The sequence below is a fragment of the Aedes albopictus genome, chromosome 3 (assembly GCF_035046485.1).
Source record: "Aedes albopictus strain Foshan chromosome 3, AalbF5, whole genome shotgun sequence".
Classification (NCBI taxonomy): domain Eukaryota; kingdom Metazoa; phylum Arthropoda; class Insecta; order Diptera; family Culicidae; genus Aedes; species Aedes albopictus.
Window position 1 is genome coordinate 207,617,512 of NC_085138.1, and position 26,556 is coordinate 207,644,067.

Genomic DNA, 26,556 nt, shown 5'->3' on the forward strand with positions numbered 1-26,556 from the left:
AATAGATTTATTAGTGAGCAAACTAATATCTTCGGAAGAACTTCCAGGCTAATATGGTATTGGGAGCATCAGGGCCCATATACCCGAGGCGGAGGGCCCATATACAAGGCGGTAAACGCACGGATATTCAGCATGACCATGCTGAGGGTGACGGGTTCGATTCCCGGTCGGTCCAGGATCTTTTCGTAAAGGAAATTTCCTTGATTTCCTCGGGCATAGAGTATCTTCGTGCCTGCCACACGATATACACATGCAAAATGGTCATTGGCAGAGGAAGCTCTCAGTTAATAACTGTGGAAGTGCTCATAGAACACTAAGCTGAGAAGCAGGCTTTGTCCCAGTGAGGACGTTACGCCAAGAAGAAGAAGAAGAAGAAGATGCTGAGGGTGACGGGTTCGATTCCCGGTCGGTCCAGGATCTTTTCGTAAAGGAAATTTCATTGACTTCCTTGGGCATAGAGTATCTTCGTGCCTGCCACACGCTATACACATGCAAAATGGTCACTATGGTGAGAAGCAGGCTTTGTCCCAGTGAGGACGTTACGCCAAGAAGAAGAAGAAGAGGAGAAGAGCATCAGTTCTTCGGCATCAAGCAGAACGATGGGTGGTTTATTGAGTCATTAGCTTTGGTGATAATCTCAACTACTGGTTGCACCTTCGGGCTTGATGTCGGCGATCTAAACCTGGCAATCGGCAATGTTTTCTTCCCATTGTTTTTTTTTTCGTAAAATTCTATTAACATACAAGTTAAAATTGAAATCGAAGCAAAGTTCGAGCTTTTTTACATGAAAATTTTTTTGAAGGGGGGGGGGTTGTTCAACAAGCTACGTCATTTATATAGGGGGGTATCTGAATTTGTGACGAAATGCTACGAGGGGGGAGGGGGTATTAAAAATCGCTTAAAAAAAGCTACGTCATTTATGGACGCCCCCTTACTTTTCCTGTGAGAAATGTTAATCGGTCGTTGCTGTTTGTCCCCGATCAAAGATAGCCGAAAACTGGAAATCGCTCTTTTCATTTTCGTTATCCAACTTTATCGCCTGCAAAGTTATCGCTATAATTATCAGAAAGCAAATAACAAAAATTTGCCGCTAACAGGATTCGAACCACAAAATTGTGAATGAACGTGCACCATAACAACACGACCACACAAGCTGCTCGAGAGGGGACAGAAATTTTATACATAAAAGCTACAGTCGTTGACGACTGCACTACGGAGAGGCGAACAAAGAGCAGAAAGCAAACCAGTCAGCTCGTCAGTTCGCATCGTACTCTTGTGCTGTGCGGACGTAAGCTCTCTCTGCTGCAGGAAGTTTTACTACCTAAAGTTTTACTACCTACAGATTCCTTTTCAATCCTGGACCCGTGCCTTCGATTATTCGTTGGACCCGTTTACGGAAGTAAAACTTCGTGAAACGGTGGTAATCCTACTTGGACACCGAATGGGGGAAAAACCTCCTGGAAGGTCGCTTCTAATTAAATCATGGTTGCATCATCGACCAAAAGGAAGGGTGTATCCTTTTTTTTTATTTATCTGTATTAACGAGATTTTTAGCCCTAGGCTAGTTCATCTCGGGACCCACGCTTTACTTCCCTTCCGAAGGAAGAATTCACATCTGTGTGAGTTTGTCGGGAGTGGGATTCGATCCCAGGTCCTCGGCGTGGTAGTCACGTGCTTTAACCATCACACCAGGTCCGCTCCACAGGGTGAATCCTTGAATTCACCACTTCCTTCCAAAAAAGTCGGTTTCAAAACTGTCGCTAAACGCGGCAAAGTTAGAAGGAATGCAGAACTTTCAGCTTCAACGCTTCCTTCTACTAAAACAATTGTTTCGGATGAAAATTTCGTTGAAATGAGTAATCCCTATGAAAAACTGAACAATTTTTCGGAATAACAAATTGAGGATGCCTCTAGTCCAGGTACTCCAATTTCTGCTTAAAAAAACAATGGATGCCGCCAATCGTGGTCAGCGTCTGTGAATTTGCTGGTTTTAGGCAGGAGATCTTGAACTCCATAAGGGTAATCAAGGTTTCCTTCCAAATTGCCAGGAAAGGAGACTGCCGCGTATTGCCGGAAACCCTGAAAGATCGGGATCTTCTTCTTAAGTGCTTTACTGAGAAGAAGTATAAATTTTTCACATACGACGACAGGTCTGCACGCTTGTTCAAAGTCGTATTGAAGGGTCTCTCAAGTGATGATAAATCGCCTGATGAGATCAAAAATGATTTTTTTTAATTTCTTTGTATTTGTGAATTTTAACTTAATGCTAATTCTTCACACAATCAAAAGTTAACTCAACTCATTACTTGGATTCAAACCAGTCCAAGTAATAAAAATGAAAAAGAGAACCCGCTCTGAGAATTCTCAGCAGGGTATCTCTCAAGAATTTTATTTAGTTCACTTTAACAAAAGTGATCTAAATAACTTGAAATATTTGGACAAGGCGAAGAAAATGCTTCATGTCCTAGTGACATGGGAACATTTTCGTAAACCTGGGGGAAATTTCTAGATCCCAACTCAGTGCCGTCAGGGCTAAGGTTGGGGGCACGGAACGAAACATTGCCACATGGATGCTAAATGCATGATTTGTGGAGGTTCTTCTCATAAAGGTATGCGGTATACCGAATGATTTCGAAAAATACACCTCGAAACGAAAATCTACGGAATTCCACGGAATTCACCTAGGCGAAATTTAAGATTTTGAATTTCGTTTCGTTTCGCCAAATTCTAAAAATTTCGTCTCCTAAAAATAGATTTTGACGAAATTAAACGGAATTCCACGGAATGTCTAATAAATTTCGAAAACAAATAAATAGTGTAAATGTCCACAACAAGATCTGGCTAATCTCATGTCACAGAAAAGTGTTTAATAAACCATCTCAAGAAGCGAGAGACAAACTACTCCCAGGTTCTATAATAAAGACAGAAAAAATCTCGAATATACTTCTGATGGACCTACCATCAAGATCTTGCTTAATAGGTACTTTCAACATTTGCGGTATGCGGGACCATGCTTAATATTTTGGATAAATTTTCTGCTGAACCAAATGCAAAAAAAACACGAGTTTGGATTTCATCAGATTATTCACCAACATACTCTGGGCTGAGGATATCAGGTGAGATTTTTTTTAAATACATAAGTTCTGAAAAATCTATTAATTTTTTTCTTCAACTGTTGTAACAATATAGCTCTAGATTAGTTGATTTCGGGAGCCACAGTCTCGAATCAACAGACCCGAAAGTACAACTCACATTTTACACCCGATTCCTTTTTTGCACGGGTCGTAATTTTGCTATAACTCAGTCAATTTTGAACCAATTCTCAAGAAATTTTGTACACTGATAGTATTAACCCTCGAGCGATCGCGCTGTTGTATTTTGTACAACACGATGAAAAAAATCTCGCTTTTGGTACTCAGCATTAGCGTGGTGCTGACGGTATGGTTCGATGGGGACAGTCATATGTGTTCTATCATGCTAGACACTACATTTTGATCAAGCAAGCTGTAGCACAACCGTAACAATTTGGCAAGCTCATACCGTGACAACTCTGGTTAGAGATCAAACAATTGCATTATGATTCAAAATACAACCGAAATGCAATTGTTTGGTATAGTACGATAAACTAGCCCGTTGTGATACGGCAAGTATAAATCAAATTTCATAGTGCTGAGTTGCAAAAAGATATTTAATTTTTTTAGAAACCTATTGAACTCAAAGTTGGCATCAAATCCCTCCAAAGTAAGCTGAATGATTTGACAATGTTTCAGGCATTTTGGCCACCAAAAACCCCCCACGATGGAGAGAACAAACCTGCCAATAATATGTGACGTTGGTTAAGTATTTGAAATAAGTCATGTTTAGAAGTATGTACACCACGAATAATACTTTTTATATTTAGAGTCAAAATGTTGAATATTCGATGGGCTAAACGTGTTTTAATCTAAGTTTTTATAAGAAATCATTGTATAAAAAGGTATTAGAAGATTTTTTTTAGTGTCATCCTAAGTTTGTTTGTAAAAAAAATAATATCTCTTGAACCATAAGAGGAACATCTGTTTATTGGGACCTGAAATTATGGAAGGATCGGGCTAAAATAAATAGAAACTTCAATGTAAATGTACTTTCGACTTCCAAATCAGTATGACAAATTTCCAAAACTATCAACATGATGCCTTTCAATCTAATATAAAAACTTGATTGTCCCAAAAACCGATGTGAATATTTTATATTGACGACCCGCTGGCTATAGGTTATCATTTTCTTTATCATCGTCTCCATCCGTAACCAAACGTTTTACAATTTCGTCGTTCCTAAGTGTACATGTTCCATTAAAAATATTTTCTGCTGTTTCAAAAATTTATTTATGAAGCAGGTGAAGAAACCCAAACTCTGCAATTTGCAGCTTAAGCCTGGCTTAGCGCTGCTAAGCTACCTCAGATCTCCGCTTAATTGAAAAAAAGTTAAGCCCGGCTTAAAATATTGCTAAGCTTGGTTTAAAATTTTAGCCCGGGTGAAGAAATCGGCCCTTAGTGGACAAAAGAGCTGTAATTTTTTTTAAGTGATTGAAGAATAAAAAATACACGCAAACAAAATTTCGTTTCAAAATCAAAGGCCACACTTTTTAATGTTTTGATTTTCTTTTTAAGAAAAGCAATATAGTTGCCTAACTTTCTTTCAAACATCAAAGAAGGAAAACATGTTTTCCAACAAAAACTTTTTCATGTTATTTTTTAGCGTGTTGCGCCTTAACTCGTACAGGATGTATCGAGAATTCTTATAGCAATCCAATAACACTCAAGAGCCATATAATGTGGAAAAACATAATTCTGTAGTTCAAGTCTTGGACGTATCACCGATATCATCAAGAAATATATGGAGTATGGATTATTGTTCAAAAGTCCATTGCAATTATAAAAGCGGTTATTAAAAAAAATATTTGGTATGAACCCAGACGAAGCCAATAAATTGGAAGATTCCGACGAAATGATCATGCAGCTTAGAGATAAATTTAACTACTAGGTAAATCGATAAAATTAAAGTGCTATCAGTTTTACCCGAGTTGTGGTCAGTGAATAAAATATTAAGTGAATGCGATGCAACACATCACAAAGTAAAACAAATAAAAATACTTGTAAAAGAGCAAGGTATTCTTTGCAGCTCCGAAGCTAAATGTGGGCACGGGTTTAGTGATGTTGATAAGCAATTATGGTTGATTTTTTAGACAGTGAGGATATTAACAGGGCCATGCCTGGATCTAATGACTATGTTTCTGGAATCCAGAATGGTCAGAGAGAACATATACAAAAGCGTTTGCTGAAGATGTCTCTGAAAGAAGCATACATGACTTTTGAAGAAAATTACAAACATGTTGAAATTCAGATCAGACCTAAGCATTATTGTATACTTCTGGATAATACAGGCACACATACTCTACGTGTTTGTACTTTACATGAAAATGTCAAATTGATGACTAATAGTGTGAAATTTGATTCAATTAAAGAAATTACAGACAAAATGCGTTGCAGTAATTCTATACAAACCACAGGTTGTTTTTTTTTCGTACCGTCGATGGGGGTGAAATTGGGTTGAAACGGAGAAACATAAAATATGAAATAGCTCATCAACTATCGTTAATTTATATTGAAAACTTTATAGTATTTCAAAGAGGAGATGTTTTTACACTTCATGATGCAGAATAAGATGTTTAGCAATAATCGTTTTTTTTTTTTTGTTAAATTTGTGGCTAAATTTATATGATGAAACTACTAGTAAATCACTCTGAAAAAATTTCTCCTTCGTAATGTTTCACACAAGTACCTAACCATAAATTCTCTTATAAGTGGTTAGCTGTAAGTATTACCTAATTGATGCAATGAAAAAAGCGGGCTGTCATTGCTCTCTTTATTTAAAAAAAATCAATATTTTCGACCCTATGTCAAAATATTAAGAATGGGGGTGAGATTGGGTCAAGCAAGTTATTGAGTACGCATAACCTTAACTAAAAATTCAACTTGTTATACAGTCCCCATTTGACGTTAGAGTGGTGCCATGTTTACCGTATCTTCATAAAAGCATTTTTTTTTTCGAAAATATGTCGAAGAAGTATCAAGCGAGTGTGTTCCTACGATTAGTGCTTAAAATCATTTATAACAATAAACCCATGCGTTTGGACAGTTCCTCTAATCATTAGCTAATCTTTAGTGTACTGCAATATCGTAAGCTCACAAAACAGACTTAATAGCGTTCTTCTTCTCCACTTATTTTTGAAATTTTAAGGAAATATCGTGAAACTACCAGACGGTAGTGAGACCCAGGAAATACTGGGGCTATAAAAGCGGTAACATAGCGCAATGTCGGAAAGTTATTTTTTTGTTTTTTTTTCTGTGTTCAATGTCGGAAAGCAAACGAACGTCGAGATGCGACATACGTGATTGCTTATTGAGTATTTAACTTGAACTTTATGAATTAAGAGTGGCATATAACGATAATACTAAGAACGAAAAATAAGTCTACTGTTGTACTAAAACTCATACAAAATTTATTAAAAAAATCCGTTTAAATGATATTGCGAGAAAGGGTCTAGTTATGTGAAATGCTGTGTAACACAACATTTGAACGGCCCTCTATTTTGAGATGGAGTGATTTGCTTTGGCAATACAGGGGCCAATGATCATGTACATAAGAGTTTATAACGTTAATAACGGAGGGTTTGGAAAAACATTTCTTATGAAGTATACTAAAAATATCATTTTTTTTCAATAAATCTTTCAATGCGCCTCTCCCTTATTGTAACTCTCCCTCCTCTCATGGAAGTTGAAACTTTAAATGAGGACGATTGTAGCATCTAAAAATAGTGATACAACATACAAACGTTATTTTATCAAATTTCAACCATTTATTCGATTGTATTAGCCCTTTAGGTGGATTAATCATCTTTGAAAATTACTTAAGTTTTTATTCATCATGGTTACATTGTATTTTAAGTAGGTTTACTAGATATGATCAATAAAACTAACTTATATTCTCAGATAGGCGATTTTGAATAGTTTGACCCATTCTCAACCTTTCTAAAGGATGAGATTGGGTCAATTTTCAATCATTTGTAGTTTATAAGGGTATGCGGTATACCGAAATATTTCGCCAAATACACCTCTAAACGAAATTCCGCGGAATTCCACGGAATTCAACTAGGCGAAATTTATGATTTTGAATTTCGTTTCGTTTCGTCAAATTCTAAAAATTTCGCCTTCAAAAAATATAATATGACGAAATTAAACGGAATTCCGCGGAATGTCTAATAAATTTCGAAAATAATTTCATAATGTTAGTTAGGTTAGTTTGTAAACCGTCGATCAATATAGCGTCAGTTTCGGATGTATTTTGTAATTTTGATTCCGTGAATTCAACGTTTGTAGCATTTAAAAAGGATATTCCTTACGCTACTTCATTATATGAGAAATAAATAAATAAATAAAATAAAATAAATGTCAAAATCATCTATCGGAGTTCTTACTAATCTGAAATTACTGAAAAGTGTTATAAAATCATTTCGAATATCGAGAAACAAACCAGTGCCAGACTGAAAGTCTCTATAATAAAGACAAAACAAATCTCGAATATACCTCTTATCCAGGATCTACCATAAAAATATTGTCCAGAAGCCCAAGTAACACACTTATCACAGTCACAGTCACGGTGGCGCAGGTTTTTGTTGCGCAGAGTCACCGTGACTTACTTTTAACAAATTAACACATACTTGCTAGAAGTAAGTTACAGTGACTTCTGTGCAACAAAAACCTGTACCGCCGTGACTTTTCTGTGACAAGGCAAGTGTGTTACTTGGGAGGATGCTTTCAATGCGGAGCCATAAATAATATTTTGGTTAAATTTCCTTATGAAAACAAATGTAAAAAAAAATTAAAAAATCATTTTAGATTCTCGATAAGATTTTTTAGCAGAGTTATGGAAAATAACAGGATTAGATGCTATAGGATGTTGGTTATACTAGCAAAAGTTTTAAGAAAACGTGGAGATATATCTATAAAAGTATTGGAAATCCCAGGAGAAATCGATGAGGGCACATTTGGTAGAAGGTTTGTTCCATGGAAAAGTTTCTGGATAAACCCATTTAAAATAGATTAAATTTCCACTGGAACTCTTAAAAAAAGATTCACCATTAGGACGAGGAATGGACCTCAAATGGAATCACTCAAGTAATTTCCGTTCAGTACATTATTTTCCCTTTTTAAAGGAATTCTAATTTTTTTTAGTTAATTTCTGAAGACATTGATGTAGGAGTTTGTAGCGGTATTCTTAAAGTTTTTCAAGTACACCTGCAGGGGTTCATACTGATATTTTTTGACGAATTTCTTTACAGACTTTCAGGTATGATTTGAAAATGCCGAGCACGACAAATGACAACTCCGCCATGCGCCCAGCCAACTTTTTCGCTAAGGGAACCCATTAAACAGTTTAAGTTGCTGCGTAGAGTCCAATTTCGTGTTTAGGATTCGAGAAAGTTCTTGAGCGATTCCTGGCAGAGACTGTCTTTTGAATTGTCATTCCTTTAGAACTGCGTACTGCGATCGAAGAAAAACGGTTGCCTGAGCGATTCAAACAAGGAATTTCTCATGCATCAAGATATGCCAAAAAATCCTTCTGAACTGCAAACTGTCCTTAAACCATAACTTTCTGCTATTTGAAACATTTCATGAAAAAGTGAATGAAATAATCAAAGATTGCCTTGGTGATCGCGACGTGTAATCAGGATAATCTTTAATCATCAGTTTACACTGTTAAGTGCATACCCCTATTTAATTCGGTAAAACGACGTTCGTTAGCTGGATTTTATCAGCATATTCGCCAACAAACTCTGACTAGTGAACCTTTTTTTTTTTAATATGCGTAAATATGAAAACTTGGTTCTTATTTTTTCATCTTTAGTAGCAAAATAAGTCCTAGGCAAGTTTATTTTGGGACCTCAAGTCATTCACCTAAAGGTTAAACACACACTGGTTTTATCGGGTATTTTCTGAGAAATTCGAGCATCTATCAGCTTCTTTGAAGATTTTAGATTACAGGTTTTCTCAGGAAGATACGCTATTCACAGAGCTTGATGGTAAACATTTAGTTTATGTTTCTTATCATATGCTTCAGAATTATGATAATCAATCGGCATTAGAGCGTCTTATAGTGCTTTTAATTCTGGCACTGCAGTCTTGGGGAATTAAAACGAAAATTTTAGATTTTTCCCAACATTCGACTTGTATAAGAGTCTCCTTCAGGGGATATGACACGAATGCCACAATAATGGTAAAGTGTCGTTAATAAATAGTTATAATAATAATGATTCAGGGGATAATTCAGGCTAACCGTTTTTTTTCGATTGAGGTGCCACAGAACTGTTGGTGTCTGAACTACTGAACATCCGTTATTTGAATATGAAATGAAACGTAGCGGTTTTTCTTAATTTCACTTAATGAAGTAATTGATTTCTTTGCACTACACCTTTGGTAGAGATACCGTTTAGTTTGAAGATGGTGGTTCATTTGTAGTTCGAGCATTTTATAACATCATCGCAATGCTGCAACGTATTTATTAAGTCATTGGAGCAATCTTGTTAGGTTATTAATGTTATTGTAGAAAATTTCAATATCTGTGATTGAAAATTGTAAAAAAATAGGATCTGGGACAATTTGGGCAGGAGGACTTATTAAGGGCACTTTGCGCGCTAACACAGTCAACTTTGCACCAATTGACTTGATTGTTCGTATGCAGTGAGATGTGTACAATATCTAGTCACGTTCAAAATTTCGAGTAAACTGGTCCCCTTGCACAAATAGTCTTAAGGGAAACACAATTCATGCTACCGGTAGGAAAAAATGCAAACACGCAGCATCAATTTGCACAAAATTTATATAACTGTAAAATTCCGCGGAATTTTTACGAAAATTTCGTTTAGTTTCGAAAAATACAGAGTGAATTCTGATTTCGTATCGATCTCACGAAACATTTTTGAATTTCGTTCCGTTTTGTACCGCATCGCATCAAAATTTTTTCATACCGTTTCGTTTCGTATCGCTTTGAAAAAATCTTATACCGCATACCCTTAGTAGTTTGGTAAGCAATTTATATAATGTGATACTTTCTTGCTAAACTATCACTACCACATAGAAGAGTATACATACCAAATAAAAAGTTATTCCAACTTCAACTGCATTTGTTATTTAACAAACAATCTTTGAGTATCCTTTTTTTGACCCATTCTCACCCCCAACGACTGTACAAGTGAAGAATGTATCTCTACAGAAACTATTGCTAGTAATTTCATCAATATTAGAAGCGAACGATGAAGAATAAATTTTATTTCAACAATGAAAAATCGCTGATCGATGCAATTTGGAAACTATTACTAAGACTGTACGCGCCAAACGCGTGCAGAAGAGAGAGTTACCACTCATCATCATCAGCCAGCGATGTGCCTCCAACGACGTGCTTTGGGTTGTCTTGCGCTCCGAATGGGCGGAGCCCATGCTGCGCTGCAGTCTGCTGTGCGCTGACCGGCTGCCAACCCGAAGGAGAAATATATTTAAGTTCATTCTTTCATGTCATTTCATTCAGTTTTTAATATACCGCCGACGTACACGGTGTTCGATAAGTTCGGATACACAATAAAATTGAATTTATTTCCCATCTGTAATTCAGATTTGCAAAGTGAATGTATTAATTGAAAGCTAACATAATACTGATCAAATACAGTAAATCAGCGTTTCTCAAACTATGGGTCGCGACCCACAGGTGGGTCGCAGGCTGATTTTAGTGGGTCGCGAAAGTTTGAGCAATTGGGAAATAAATGATTCGATGTGTCTTATTCAAAGTATTTTGCTTCTTGAATTCTGCAAGTGATTTTTTATTTTGTTGAAGGTTCAAGACATAAGGGATGATATGTATTGATGCTTCAACCGAAACTTTAAAATTATTAGTCAATCTTTGCAAGGTTGCGACCATTCATTTGCAAAAATTTACATTCATTTGCTATTATCTCAGTTCAGAAGCATGCTATCGAAAAACAATGTATGGATGAATTTAACCTTGTAATTTTATCTGAAAGTTTGCCGAATAACATTGGGGTCGCAAACGTACACCAAAGTCGTGAGCGAGCTGTGAAGGAAACTCTCCACGCGGTGAATGTAAATTACATTCACGCTGTGGAAAGTTGCCTTCACAGCTCGCTCACGACTTTGGTATGCGTGTGCGACCCCAATGTTATTCGGCAAACTTTCAGATAAAACTACAAGGTTAAATTCATCCATACATTGTTTTTCGATAGCATGCTTCTGAACTGAGATAATAGCAAATGAATGTAAATTTTTGCAAATGAATGGTTGCAACCTTGAATCTTTGTTTTTGCTCTGAAATGGTTTCAGGACGGGTTTCCTGCCCAATAATTCAAGGCTTTTTATAATTTTAAAATTGCCTTCATATTTTATGTCAGTATCTCAAAAATTCTTATTTTTTAACTTTCTGATTCTCACACAAAAACGGACATTCAGATTTAATTTTGATAGATTGAAAGCTTTTAACCCTAGGTGTGCATTGGGGTCATTATGACCCAGACAGGCATGCTGAGTGTACCCTGCGTCAGCGGGGTGAACTTTAACTAATGCACGAAGAAGGTAAAGCATAATTGTAACGCGTCAAACCTATTCATATTTTAGCAGATGCATACATTTTTTCTTAAGCAACAATTTAATTACATATTTACTTGCACAAAGTTTGAGAACCGTCATAAAAAGGTGGGACAATTTAGAATTTATTTTGGCTTTATGATGATGTTTATGCTTGACTTTAAAATGTTGCTTAGGTTCTGGTTTTGCAAAGTATTTTCAAAATTTTCTGAAATGATTCTTTTATGAAAATGCGTAGGCTGTATGATGATGGGTCGCCAAAGTGGGTCACGAGCTTGAGAAGTTTGAGAACCCCTATATTAATAAAATACCTCAACGAGTTATTGGTTTGGTGTTGAGAACTGCTTGAGGTATTATTCAATTATGGGAAAATCGCTTTTTGCATGGCAAAATCGCCGATTATTATTCAGGTATTGACATACCTGATGTCATTATTCGCGCGGTATGCACAGAATACACACCAGTTATTACTTTAGGTATTTTATGTTTTTTATGTTTGTACAACTCCATGATTTTTTATTCGTGGGTTTATAGTGGGTTTTATGGTGTTATTCTGGGCAATACCAAAGTTACATCGAAAGGATAATGTGTCTTTCGGCTACATGAAAAATGATAAACCATCACCCAAAAATTCATTTTTTTCGATCTACTAATTGCAATTTAAAATTACGTACAAAAGTCTGAAAAACATAACGCTGGAGGAAAGAACATTCCCGTTATAAATCACTGAAGGAATCCCGGGATTGTTTACTGAAGAAATTCTGACAGGAATATTTATCTGGTAGAATTCTGAGGGAATCTCTGCTGAAAGCTTGGTATAAATCCCTGAAATAATTACAGAATAAACCCGGGAGGAATTGCTGTATAAATCCCGAGATAGGATCCCGGCTCGTAGAAAGAATCCCATTAGGATTCTCTGAATATGTTTCGACAGAACACTTTTTAAGTATACTAAAATGAATCTGTGAAGTAATTCCAGCAGAAATGCATGAAAGAATGGTGATTAAAATTTCTGAAAGAATCCTTCCAGGATTTTCTAAAGCAATTCTGGAAGAAATTCCTGAAGTTATTCCTTAAGGAATCCCGTAAAGAATACCTGATGGAATCCTTATATAGATCATAACAGGAATGCCGGCCAGAAGCTGAGCAAATATTCCTTCAAGAATCATAGAAGATGTCTCTATGATCTAGGATCGCCTGAAAAAAAAAAAAAAACTCGAAAGAAATCTATATGCTTTCGTATTTTTTTTCGGGAGAAATCACACCAGGAATCCTAGAAGAAATCTTTGAATGAATTCCAGCACAAACCCCTGAAGGAATGCAGAAAAGAATAACTAAAAGATTCGTTTCAGGATTTTCCAAAGCAACCCCTGCAAAACTCTCTGAAGAGAACTCCGAAGCAATCCATACAACAATCTCGGAAGCAATATCTGAAGGAATCCCGGAAATAAACCTGGGAAGATTCTCTAAAGGAATGCCTGAAGAAATCCTGGAAAGAATTCCTGAAGGTATCTCGATAAAAGCTTTAGCTAATCTAATCTCATCTCAATTCTTCACCCTACTCTCTAGCCTCTACCGTACTGTCTTTTTTGCCCTCTATTCCAACCCTCTATCCTACGCTCTATTATAACCTTTAACCCTACTATCTGTCCTACCCTCTACCCTATCCTCTACCATAACCACTGCCAAACTAGCATACTGTGAGCCATCTTGGATATGGTCCGCCATCTTGGAATTCAAAATGGCGTCAAATATCCATTTGACTTCTACATATCAAGCCCGATCGATAGATACCCATATTGCATGGTAGCTCAAACTACCATTCCGTGGCCGCCATCTTGGATATGGTCCGCCTTCTTGGATTTCAAAATGGCATCGGCTATTTATTTGTTATAAAAAAATATTGTAACAAAATAACACAGCTTGTTATAATTTTGTAATGTCCATCTAGTCGGGTACCCGTATTGCATGATATTATAGCTCAAACTGCTCTTCCGTGGTCGCCATCTTAGATATGGTCCGCCATCTTGGATTCCAAATTGGGTCGAATACATAGTTCACCATCGGATAGCTATTGATATCATGCTCAATCTTGATGAATACAAAATTATTCTATGCAGTCGGATTCTCGAGATACAGAGGTTCAAATTTTTTAGGACTCACTAGCGTCACCTAACGGATAAACCCAGGACCAACTCGTTCACTATCGGATAGCTATTGATGTACTGATCAACCTTGACGAAGACAACTTTTTCTATTTAGTCGGATTTTTGAGATACAGAAGTTTAAATTTTTAAGGACTCACTAGGGCACACCTAAAGGATAAACCCAGAACCGACTAGTTCACTATCGGAAAGCTATTGATGTCCTGATCAACCTTGCCGAAGACAAAATTCTTCTATGTAGTCGGATTCTCGAGATACAGAGGTTCATATTTTTTAGGACTCACTAGCGCCACCTAACGAATAAACCTAGAACCAACTAGTTCACTATTGGACAGCTATTGATGTCCTAATCAACTTTGCTGAGGACTAAATTTTTCTATGTAGTTGGATTATCAAGGTACGAGCGCGACGATATTGGTAATGGCTATTGACAAAACACCTATCAAAGCACAATGTTTCATGATCACTAGCGCCACCTACTGAAGCGAATACGTACTAAATAACGGACTATCGGAGAGTCCTTCGACTCCTCAACAACTTTGCTGAAGACACCAGTCTTTTAAAATACTTCATTTCTCCGCAATTATCGCAAAAGTTACTTATCTATAAATAGAACACTGGGCGTTCGAGGCATCTGATCTATAAATAGATCATTGGGCGTAAATGGGTTAAAATTGGAATGAATACAGAATTAAAAACAAAAGCGCTGTCCACATCAATGTGTCCAAAAGGTCTAGTTTTCCGAGAATTCGTCAACAATAATACGGATGGAAAATTTTGGCGACCAAGACCTCCTCCTGCAACCAACGATCCTATGAGTACTCGGATGGAAGCAGAAAACACAACGATGAAATAAACAACAATCAACTTGCTGCAAACTTTCACCGCTACTGCCGTCTATCACCGGGACACTTGCCTCAAGCTCTAAGGAAGCCTCTAATCCGCTCAACACAGTCGTGCCATTCCAGCCAGCGACCAGCAGTTGTCCCGGTCCTGTGTTTGAGACAGTAGAAGAGGTCTTCCGGAACCCGTTTTCAGGCAAGTACGCTTCCGTTGTGAACAGTTCGCTACCTGAAATACCTCCCGTTTCCAGTCGCCTCGACGGTTCCAATTGCCACGTCGACAGTTCATCACGGTCCTCGCCGCGCCATAGCCAACCACCGGGACGCACACTTGCCTCAAGCTTTAAGGAAGCCTCTAATCCGCTCAACACAGTCGTGCCATTCCAGCCAGCGACCAGCAGTCGTCCCGGTCCTGTGTTTGGGACTGGAGAGGAGGTCTTCCGAAATCAATCGTCAGGCAAGCACAAACTGCATATGAACCGCGCACTCCCCGTAACGTTTTCCGCTCCTAGTTCGTCGACCCTCGCTGTCCATGGACTTCACTACCAGGATTATGAACGTGTTTCTTCCTCTGCACATGAAATGCCTGCTGTGCGTCATAGATTAACAGACGCTAACTCTAGTTGTGAACCATTGCGCCGGCTACGAGTGTTTTGATAGTACCAGGGGACTTCGCTCAAAAATCGATACGTTCTTCTTAGCAATCGCGGAAGTAGAGTATGACGTCATAGTGTTGACGGAAACTTGGCTTGATAATGTTATTTCATCAAGCTCAGCTATTCGGGAACGCATACACAGTTTACAGAACTAATCGCAGTAGGCTTAACAGTAGGAAAACAAGAGGTGGTGGTGTTCTGGTGGCCGTATCGTCCAGTCTTCATTCTTGTATTGACCCCTACCCGGTTAATAATCGTTTGGAGCAGCTTTGGGTGAAAGTCTATCTACGTGGTTTTGATGTCAGTGGTGGTGTACCTTATATACCTCCTGATCTCAAAAACGATGTATTCCAACTTCAGCAGCAAATGGATTCAATCGAATCTGTTATGTCCGGATTAAGCCAAAACGATTTCGCCCTGCTCTGTGGTGACTACAATCATTCCGAGATGTTTTGGTTATTCTCTGAGGATAGCGGTCTTAAAATTGATACCAGAAGCTCGAATCTCACGAGCGCTGGTAGTATGCTGTACGATGGTTTTTGCTTCTAAGACTTGACGCAAATTAATTCGATAAAAAATGCAAACGGTGGCATTCTGGTGAACGACACGGCGCAACCCGTGTGTCTCCTTTCCGAAGCTGTCAATTCGCTCGTTGTAACCGATACCGCGCACCCACCGATAGAAATTGATGTTGCGATGCCTCTACCGGTGCAGTACGAGCAAGTTTCTGACGGTGCGTCTTTCGATTTCCGTTGTACTGATTATGAAATGCTCACCAACGACCTCTTATCTATTGATTGGCACTTTTTGGACTCGGAACGTGACCTGGATGACATGGTGGAATTATTCAGCAATGAAGTTTGTCGGATTATTGAGCAGCGTGTTCCAATTCAGCGTCCTCCGTTAAAGCCGCCCTGGACAAACCGATATCTTTGTAAGTTGACGCGGCGGAGAAGGTCAGCACTTCGAAAATATAGGCGTAACCGTTCTACACAGCTGAAACGTTGCTTCGTGGTTGCCAGTAACAAGTACACGGTGTGTCTGGTAGAACAAAATTAATTTAAAAAAATCGGTATCGCTAAAACACCCACCAAACGAAAGCTGAAGGTCCCCTCTTTCATTTGAGACTAAAAGGAGAAAGTTCTATCGGCGGGTCTAGATCAATTTTTTTTTTTCAAATATTACTATCTTTGAGACTTGTGTTTTTTTTTTCTTTTTTCAACCTTGAGTGTAGCCAAATAGGCTTGTATGAGGTCGCCCATTAGTTACGTGTCCTTTTAAAAGAGTAAACGGGTCAAATCAAAAATTAAAAAAAATCCCTTTCAAAATATTGCTTAGACATAAAGTGCAAAAAAAATTAAGGCAGTTGAATAGAATTTCAGCAGTATCTGGGCATATGTACAAATAAACTTCGCCTTTTATATGATGGCGCCAGCACCAAACCGAATAGCGACGTTTTGACTAGCGACATTTTTTGACTAGCGACACCTTTTTTCAGTACCGGGTGGGTTGCGCTGAGTGCGTTCAATGATGTACTATCATATACGTCACTTCCGATGTATGTTGTAAAAAACTCAAAATTAGCAAAAATATTTTTCTCAAAAAAAGTTTATTGATTTCCAATCAAATTCATAATACATGTGGAAGTAGTTATTGCGGCTACAATGTTCTTATTTTTTATTGACAGTGTCTCATGATTTAACAGTTTTACGATCGAAGTAGGCCGAGTAACGTCAACAAAAATAGAACATACATCAAAGTAGCTCGGATAACAGGGCACAACATTTGGAAGGTAAACCATTTCGGAAAACTGAAAGTTTTTTGATGATGCAATTTAAATCGTTCAAAAGCATGAATAAAACGATCTAGAACTCTACACCAATTTTATCAATGTGAAGGGCTGTCTTATATCCTTGTATGCCGTGGCTCGGGTAGAATTACCACATGCCGGTATTTGTTCAATTTGTGCACCTTTATGGTACCTAAGACTTAAACATTTTTAGTTAATTTAGACTATTGCAGTTAGGTATAGCTCCTTACTTTTAAAGAAACAGCTACGACAAGAACCCCCTAAATGACGAGGAAAACCAAACCAAAGAGTACGTTTTGTGTTTTTCCGCCACAATTATCATAGAAAACAGTTAATATTCACTGTTTTAGATTTGTTTAGTAAAATTGTCTAATAACGGGTAATTAGACATAAACAATATTAGTAACAGTATATCTTTGTGAACAGGTAGCCTTACTCAACTGACAAAAATAGAATAATTAATGCTACCTATCTAATGGTTGTACAATATATATATGTAGTAAGAACAATGTGCTAATCTGTCGATTATCAATAGTTTGATCTTCTGCTATTCTTTTATTTTATCTGTATTAACGAGATTTTTAGCCCTTGGCTAGTTCATCTCGGGACCCACGCTTTACTTCCCTTCCGAACGAAGAACTCACATTTTGCGAGTTTGTCGGGAGTGGGATTCGATTCGGTCCTCGGCGTGATAGTGTTCTAACCATCACACCAGGTCCGCTCCACATGTTCTGCTAGCATCATGTCATTATAGACGGGTTAGCAACTTTTCATTCAATTCTACAGCTTTATTGACATATACACATGTTTTACATTAAAGTACATATGTCTGAGCACATACATATTAATCAGAACGGATTGAAAATGTGTTAACTTGTTCTTGTTTCTACTTGCAGGTTGTTGATATTATGGCAACTTTTTTCTGAAAGATATCAGAGATAGCAGTTAGTACTACCCCACAAAAAAGTACGGACTTGCTCATTTAAATTTATCTCATTCAATGGTGGCGAGTATACCCATTAGATTTACTCTCCGTCTCTATGAGCTTACATATTATTTGAAACCTTCTACATGGAGTTGCGGCCCTTGTTTGTGAAATATGTAGTGCTGCAAGAACTACAACTTCTCATAAAGGGCAAACGTGGCAGATCTAGCGCTACTACCGATGACGCAGAAAGAAATTGCTTGTTGCAGTTGTGTTCTAGATGCTACAGGAAGATGGTCAAAGGCAAGCAGCTTGTTTGCACTAAAGCTGAAGTACATTGAAACTTGTTAAACATCATTCAGACTTCTCATAAAGTTGCTGCGGTTGCTGAATATTTGCGGGCAAAACCCAGAGATCAGGCTGATCAGATGAAGATCTCAAATATTCACGAACTACCATCCAGATGGAAACCGGCGTCAACGAGTTATTAGAACAGTAAACCGATTTTGTTCATCGATGATTTGTTTTTGATAACGAAAAGTGCCCATAAAGCCACAGCTGCAAAGGCGTGAGTACCCAGCACAACCATGCTGAGGATGACGGGTTCGATTCCCGGTCAGTCCAGGACTTTTTCGTGAAGGAAATTTTCTCGACTTAAATGAGCATGCAGTATTTTCGTGCAAGTCACACGCTATACACATGCAAAATAGTAATTGGCAAAAGAAGTTTTTAGTTAAAAACTGTGAAAGTGCTTGTAGGACATAAAATAAGAAAATTTCAAACAAATTGAACAATTTCATTTATTCTTATTACATCTCCTACAGTGCTCATATAACAAGCTAAGAAGCAGGCTTTGTCCCTGTAAGGACGTTACGCCAAGAAGAAGAAGAAGAAGAAGAAGAAGAAGAAGAAGAAGACGAAAGAAAACATGTATCTTGAGTACCAGACGCGCATTGAAGTTGAGAAGCTGTTTGAGGAGAATATATGAAGAAGTCACACCCCGAAATTTCAAGAGCACAAATCTGAAGAACCAAATGACGGTATGTGCTGTAAACTTGGTCGATTGGTGACCTGCTGGTGCCAGTTAAATACGAGACCCTAAAGACGTATACGCATCTGTCATAGGATGCAAACACATTATTGGAATCTTGATTGGAATTCAAAGAAACAGCATATAACTCGATTTTATACTCACTGTTCTAGTACTTTCACCACACTGTCCATAAACACAAAACTGTCATCTGCTGGATTTCCCAATCACATGGGACTATTGTGCTTTTATGGGTAGAATAATAAACATAATATAAAAAATATATTGCCGGAAAGTCATGCTTGCAATGGAAAAACAGTGTTTTGTCATAAATGTGTTCTTCGAAAAAAATGAAAAAAATATCATATCTTTTCAAAAAAAAAAATTGTTCTAGACCCGCCGATAGAACTTTCTCATTTAAGTCTCAAATGAAAGGGGGGACCCTTAGCTTTCGTTTGGTGGGTGTCTTAGCGATACCGATTTTTTTTAAATTAATGTTGTCCACCAGACACACCGTGAGTACACTAGCTACAATCGTCTTTTTTTTTGTTCTTTCGTCTTTCATACGCTCGATATGTTGACCGCGTTCAGAGGAATCTCCGACTACATCCGAAACGTTTTTGGTAGAGCGTTAATGATTAATCATAAATTTAATCATGATTGATGATTAATGATTAAGATTAATCAAAATCATTAATCATAATCACAGAAAAATCTCATTTAATCATTAAGCATTAATCTTAATCACACTGTTTTAGTAATCTAATCATTAATCAGTATTCATAATCATAAGAAAAAAAATATAAATCAATTCATCACCAAAAATGATTCACCATATAAAATGTATGATCCAATTTAAATTGGTTCAAATGCTGTTCTAAATAATATAATTTATGACTATTTTTTTCAAACATCTACCGGACAGAATTACCTTTTACTTTCGAAACTGTTAAACAATAAATATATTTTAATCATTTCCAGTTTTTTGTGATTGATTAATCATGATTAGTCATGATTTTTTAATCAATGAGCCATTTTTAATCATTAATCATAATCAACCATCACAGATAAATCCAATTGTAATCAATAATCATAATCTTCGATCATCCTTAAAATCAAATTATTCATTAATCATAATCAATAATCACCAAAATTGGAATTTTAATCATCAATGATTAATCATGATTAAAATTTTTGTAAATCATGAAGGCTCTGGTTTTTGGTCCTTTGATGTTAATGACGGACACGTTATCGAGGCTATCCGAAAACTGAAATACTCTACATCACCCGAACCTGATGGTATCCCGTCATCTTTATTGAAAAGGTGTTCCGCTGCATTTTTAACACCGCTGATGAAGCTGTTTAACCGCTCACTACAGCAAGGAACCTTTCCGACCAGTTGGATGACTTCCTTCCTTTCACCTGTTTTCAAGCAGCGCGACAAGCGGAATATAGCCAACTATAGAGGGATAACATCTTTAACTGCAAGAAAGTATTTGAGATTATCGTGAAAAACTTGCATTTCGAATCTTGCAAGAACTACATTTCTACGACTCAACATGGTTTTTTCCCGAAACGGTCAGTGACTACTAATCTCGTCGAATTCGTTCAAAGGATGCAGGAAAACAAGTGGACGTGATATATACGGATTTAAAATCAGCGTTTGATCGTGTGAACCATAGCATGCTGCTTAATAAGCTCATAATGTCAGATGGTCATGTTCGATAGTTTAGCTCGTATTTGTCAGGTCGGTCAATGAAAGTGCGTATCAGCTTGAATCATCTGGAGTCTATTACCATTCCCTCTGGAGTACCACAGGGAAGCAATCTCGGACCGCTTTTATTTTCGCTGTTCATCAACGACGTAGCGTACGTTTTGCCCCATGGCGAACGCATTTTCTATGCGGACGACGTGAAGATTTTCATCGTGATCACCTGCATTGAAGACTGTGTGGCATTATGAACCGTAACCGTTTTCCTTACAGGAGCTGTGCATTAGTATGGGACATGCTTATATGGAAAACATAAATTTTCGCTCCAGTCGACTTTTTTGCTCCCATTTAGGTCCCATATGAACCGTACAAAATTTCAGCGGTGAAACTATGATTTAGCGCAAGCGGTTCAAAGTTTGCATAGGATTTACTATGGAAGAAGTTACACTTTCATAGAAAAAATTCCATAGGTCGCCCTTTGTCTCCTTAATGTCTCCTTGATTTGAAAATCAACCAACGCTCCTTGTAGAAAAATCATTTATGAAACTTTCCTTCGAAGGCCGCAAAACGATTGGATGCTTGTGGAAAAAGCTATTGATTTATTACCAATTAGTGATCAAACGAACGGCTTTTTATTTTGTTTTATTAGCAGCACTGTAGCTACTGCCTTGGCTGCTGCTGTTTCTGGGGGTGGTGATGCCTCCCGCCACCCCATACAAGAACGGCAGCAGCAGTGCTGCTGATAAAATAAAACTAAAAGCCATTCATTGGATCACTAATCGATAATAAATCAATAACTTTTTCCACAAGCATCCGATCGTTTTGCGGTCTTCGAAGGAAAGTTTCATAAATGATTTTTCTTCAAGAAGCGTTGATCGATTTGAATTAAGGAGACAAGGGGCAATCTCTGGGATTTTTTTATCTGAAAATGTAACTTTACCCATAGTAAATCCTATGGAAACTTTGAACCGCTTGCGCTAAATTATAGTTTTACTGATTGCGCTGAAATTTTGAACAGTTCATATGGGACCTAAATGGAATAAAAAATGTCGACTGAAGCGAGAATTTGATATATGTCCCAAACTACTGTGCATGCACAGCGAAGAATAATACAATACTGAACACTAAACACCCGCGCATCTACTGTTTTGATTTTTGCGCGAGACACTAGCGAACGCAATCGATTATGCTGTGTTACTCAATCCTTACAGGAGCGATGCACAGCAAAAAATAACACAATACTCCGGTAAAGGCCATTTAATAGCAGGCCGAAAATGTGCGGTGTTGAGCCCATGGGCTGAAGATGGGATGATCTGGAAGTTGATAGTTCTGGGCCGGGGATAAGAGGTCAATATGAGCTAAGAAGTGCCAATAGCTCAGTGAGAATATCACCCGTGAAACCGTGAGTCACGGGAAGTGGAAATCCTGAGCCCTCTTTCCGTCGGCGAGAAAAGTTTGTGTGAGTGGTCCGGTAGCAAGCCGATAGCTACCCAAACGCGTGAGCGGGAGCAGCAGACCGGTCTGGAGAGCGACGGAAGGGACCCCTTCCTAACCTAAATTGCAGTCTCAGATGGGGAAGCAAGGCTAGCCCCTGAGAGTAAAAACACCGGGTGAGCCACATGCTTTTTCCCAAGTAACCTCTTACTTACATGCAAGTCCACTAATTGCAACGTTTGACACATTTTAGAAATTAACCCGTAAACACCCAGGACGATCTTCTTTTGACAGAAATGCAATATCTTCTTTGCTCCAAACCTTTTTACCCTGGAATTTTTTATAGTCAAGAGGAAAAGTTGTGCTAAGAAATGCATGGTACCTCCGCTTTTTTGCTGGTAGCCGAAAATACTTGGCTTTTTTGTAATATTTATAAATTCTACCGTCAAGGCGCCATTCACCGTGGGGGCTCCATTCACCGTGTGCCTTATTACGAAAAAATAATGAAGCACTGCATATGCATATTAAAATATAACATATTGTAGTGGATCCTTACAAATGCGTAATAAATGAGGACATCACACTTGGACGAATACAACACAGAACATATATTTTGCCCTGTTACCCTATTGGATAACAATTTCCAATCACAGGATGACATGGTTTCATAAATGTTGTTGGTCCATCAGTCAATCCTGTAATCGTATTTTGTCTGGCAGGTTGCCTTTCGTTCGCAGCATTAGTTGCTTTCATAGCTTGAGTTTTGTCTAGGATTTCTAATCCTAAGGGGGCATCCCGATTCGGGTTTCATCACTAGAGTTCTTTAACTTGAAGTCTGTGCCAGGGAAAGGTTTCCATCTCTAGTACTTAATCACGGCCCGAAATGGCCTGAATGTTGGCAATCGAAATAGGATTGCGGGCCTCTATTCTGCCAGAGCCCTATAAATGCGCATTAATTCTAGGGAAATATTTACAAGTTAAAATAGCACATTGAACACAAAATAAAACTTGTAACACATTTTTTTTTATCGGATTGCGGGCCTGCATTCTGCCAGCACCCTATAAATGTAGATTAATACTAGAGGAATGTTTACAAGTTAAAATACAACATTTAACACAAAAATAAAACTTGTAATACAACCACACCCAACGGAAAAGAAATTTTTGTGGATGAAACCACAAAAATGTCGTATGTACTATGCATTATTACGAAAAAATAATGAAGCACTACAAATGCATATTAAAATATAGCATATTGTTGTGGAACCTTACAAATGCGAAATAAAATAGGACATCACACTTGGACGTATACAACACAGAACATATATTTTGCCCTGTTACGATAATGGATAACAATTTCCAATGACATGATGACGAGGTTTCATTAATGTTGGTGGTCCATCAGTCAATCCTGTAACCGTGTTTTTCCTGGCTAATTGCCTCTAGTTCGCAGCGACAGTTGCTTTCATAGCTTGTGTTTTGTCTAGGAATTTCTAACCCTAAGGGGGCATCCCGATTCGGGTTTTAATACGAGACGTTAACATTTTGATGTCCCTGTTAGGGAACGATTCACTTATTTGATATTTGATTTTAGCCCGAAAAGGCCTGTAAGTAGGCCATCAAAAATTAGATTGCTTAGATCACATGGTGCTCCTTTACTCCAGAGCACTATAAATGTACATTAAACTTAGGAACATGTTTACAAGTTAAAATAGCACATTTAACACAAAATAAAACTTGTAATAATATTTTCTAGATAGATAATGAGTTTCTGAGTTAAATGGGCCATTTTTTTTAAATCGGTGAAAAATTGACGGAAATATGATCATTTCAATTTAGTGGGTACCCGGGTACCCTGCCGGCATTTCACGTAATAAAAAAAAATCAGCGTCCCCTCTCCCCGACCCTTTTTACTTGGAAATTCGGTTAACCCCGTTAATTGGTATATATTCACGAGTTCTAAGATCTGGCAGAGTTTCAACTTCCTACTCTCAATAATCATAAAAATACCGAGATTTGAAATCGAAAAAGGTACCCGGATACCCTGCTGGCCACATAAGGGTTAAGGCGCAACAGACACAATCATGAAAGAATTATGCCGATAGAGTGAAGACAAACAATAGTAGAGCCTGTAGACCTTTAAGGTCTTAATTCCAGAATAGTTTGGATGACCTAGATCAGGGGTTCTCAAACTTTTTCAGCTTGCGACCCACTTTTAATAAAATATACGTCATTTTAGAAAATTTGGGTTGACTTTTTTGATAAACCTACGTTACATAACCTTAAATCTTTAAAATTTTAAGTTTTTTTAAATCTACTGTGTACTTTTTTTGGATACGTCAAAATAAAGTAAACGTGATCAGTTTCAGTATGTTCCTTGTTTTAAGAATTCAAAATGTTTGCAAGTTTCTGTTACAAACTCAACTAGTCTGGTTCATTTTAACATAAACATCACTTTTTTTTTTGGAATTTCAATAAAGAACACATAAAAATTACACAGAGTCGTTGAAAATATAATGCCAGTGAAACGCATTGGGGAACTTTAAACGTGGCCTTCAAATGAAAAGCATTTTGTATCGTGATTAATAGGGCAAAAAAAATAAATCCTTCAAACAAATCGAGTTGTAAGTACTTTTCTATATATACGGTGTTAATTTAAACCACTTTTTTCAAGCTGTTCAGCTGTTTTGATTTCTGTAAAACATCAGATTATCAAAATTCATCCAATCAGAATTTTACAGAAGTTAAACTTTATCGAAAAAAAAAACAAAAAAAAAAACAGTGAACAACAAACGTTCGTTGGTTTCTTGTCGAAATTTGTTAAACTTTTGGTATTTCAAAAATTTTCTGGAATTTTTACTGCTGAACTTGACGTGTAAATTTAACGGAAAATGCTAACTGTAAACAACATCTTTAACCCATTTTTAGAGAACGCATAAAAGTTTGAATATTATTAGGGAAACCTTATTTCTAGAAATAACTCAGGCGACAAGACAGTATATGCAAATTTGAAAATGGCCAAAAAAGGTTTTGGGATAAGTTAATTTATACATTTTTATTATGATATCGACAAAGGTTTCGCGACCCAACAAAAATCAGCCCGCGACCCACCAGTGGGTCGCGACCCATAGTTTGAGAAACGCTGACCTAGATCACCATGTGATGTTGCTGAGTTATCAGAGTTGCACTCTGAGGCTTTAACAGTAATGTTGATTATGCTCCGCGAGTATTTGCTAAAGTAAAAATATCACAACATTTCAAAATACAATTATGCCGATGGAGTCAAGAGAAACAAGAGTAGAGCCTGTAGGCCTTGAAGGACCTAATTCCAGAATAGTTTGGATAGCCTGGAATACCCCATGATTGTACCAAAAGCATAATAGCTGTATACTGAGGCTCCATCAGCAGTAAAGACTACAATCCACGAATATTTTTTTATAATTAAAGAATGATACAGTATGTAGATATCGTAACCCAAACTTCAAAGTGTATTGGAGGCCATTTGTATTTCTCGGAATGTCCAACTGCCACATCTTTGAGTAGCTCGTAGCATTGCGAGGTCTAATGGACTTCAACGTGAATAAATTTCTTGAACAGAGTGAGCACAAACGATGGTAGATGTTGTAGATCTTAAGAAAATGAATTTCAGAGTAGTTTGGATGACCCAGATCACCCAATTTATGTACCATAATTTTTTTAGGGGTGCTGTGAGGCTTTTGAGTACCGTAGACTACGTTTTGTGATCATTCATCGTTTTTAAAATATAGTATCAACATACCACCCTCAAGAGGTTTATGGGGTATATTTTTTTCTCAATCGTCGGCCAGTTTTCGACAAAGTTTTTCGGCATTTGTTTGGCTCTGTATAGCCACCGATTACATAGTTTGTGAAAAAACGAACTCCTTACTAGAAAAACGCTAACCTGGAGTTCGATATGACTAGGTCGTTTGCGCCCCTGATTAACAGCAAACTTATGATCTATTCAATCGAAGTTTAGTACGTAAAATCCCAAACAAATTTAATTAATAATGCACAAATTAAATTTGAACCTAAATGGAACCAAAACCTTCACAATGATCCGTTTCTGAAAATAATGCAACTTTTAATGTGCCGATACGGAAAAGTTGGCGATTATGAAACCAGAATGAGTTGTGTGATATAAGTAATATGAATTGCATTAACATAATTATTAGTGATGAGGATGCATGGACGTGATAAGGTGAGAATGAAAAAGCCACAGTATACAAAAAATTTTAATTATTGTTCTATTAAATAGGTAGTCGAGATTCTACA

The 26,556-nt window shown here is 37.4% G+C and overlaps 1 protein-coding gene and 1 long non-coding RNA gene across 11 annotated transcripts in view; one reads left to right on the forward strand and one right to left on the reverse strand.

Moving 5' to 3' along the window:
• Window positions 1-26,556, reverse strand: part of LOC109432733 (innexin shaking-B) — a 434,999-nt gene that overhangs the window by 88,740 nt on the left and 319,703 nt on the right. The window lies entirely within an intron of this gene.
• The window catches only part of LOC134292170 (uncharacterized), a 288,122-nt gene continuing 261,566 nt past the window's right edge, over window positions 1-26,556 (forward strand). Inside the window, exon 1 of the long non-coding RNA XR_009999506.1 lies at window positions 1-26,556. This exon is cut by the window's right edge and continues 5,377 nt beyond it. This is a non-coding gene — a long non-coding RNA (uncharacterized LOC134292170).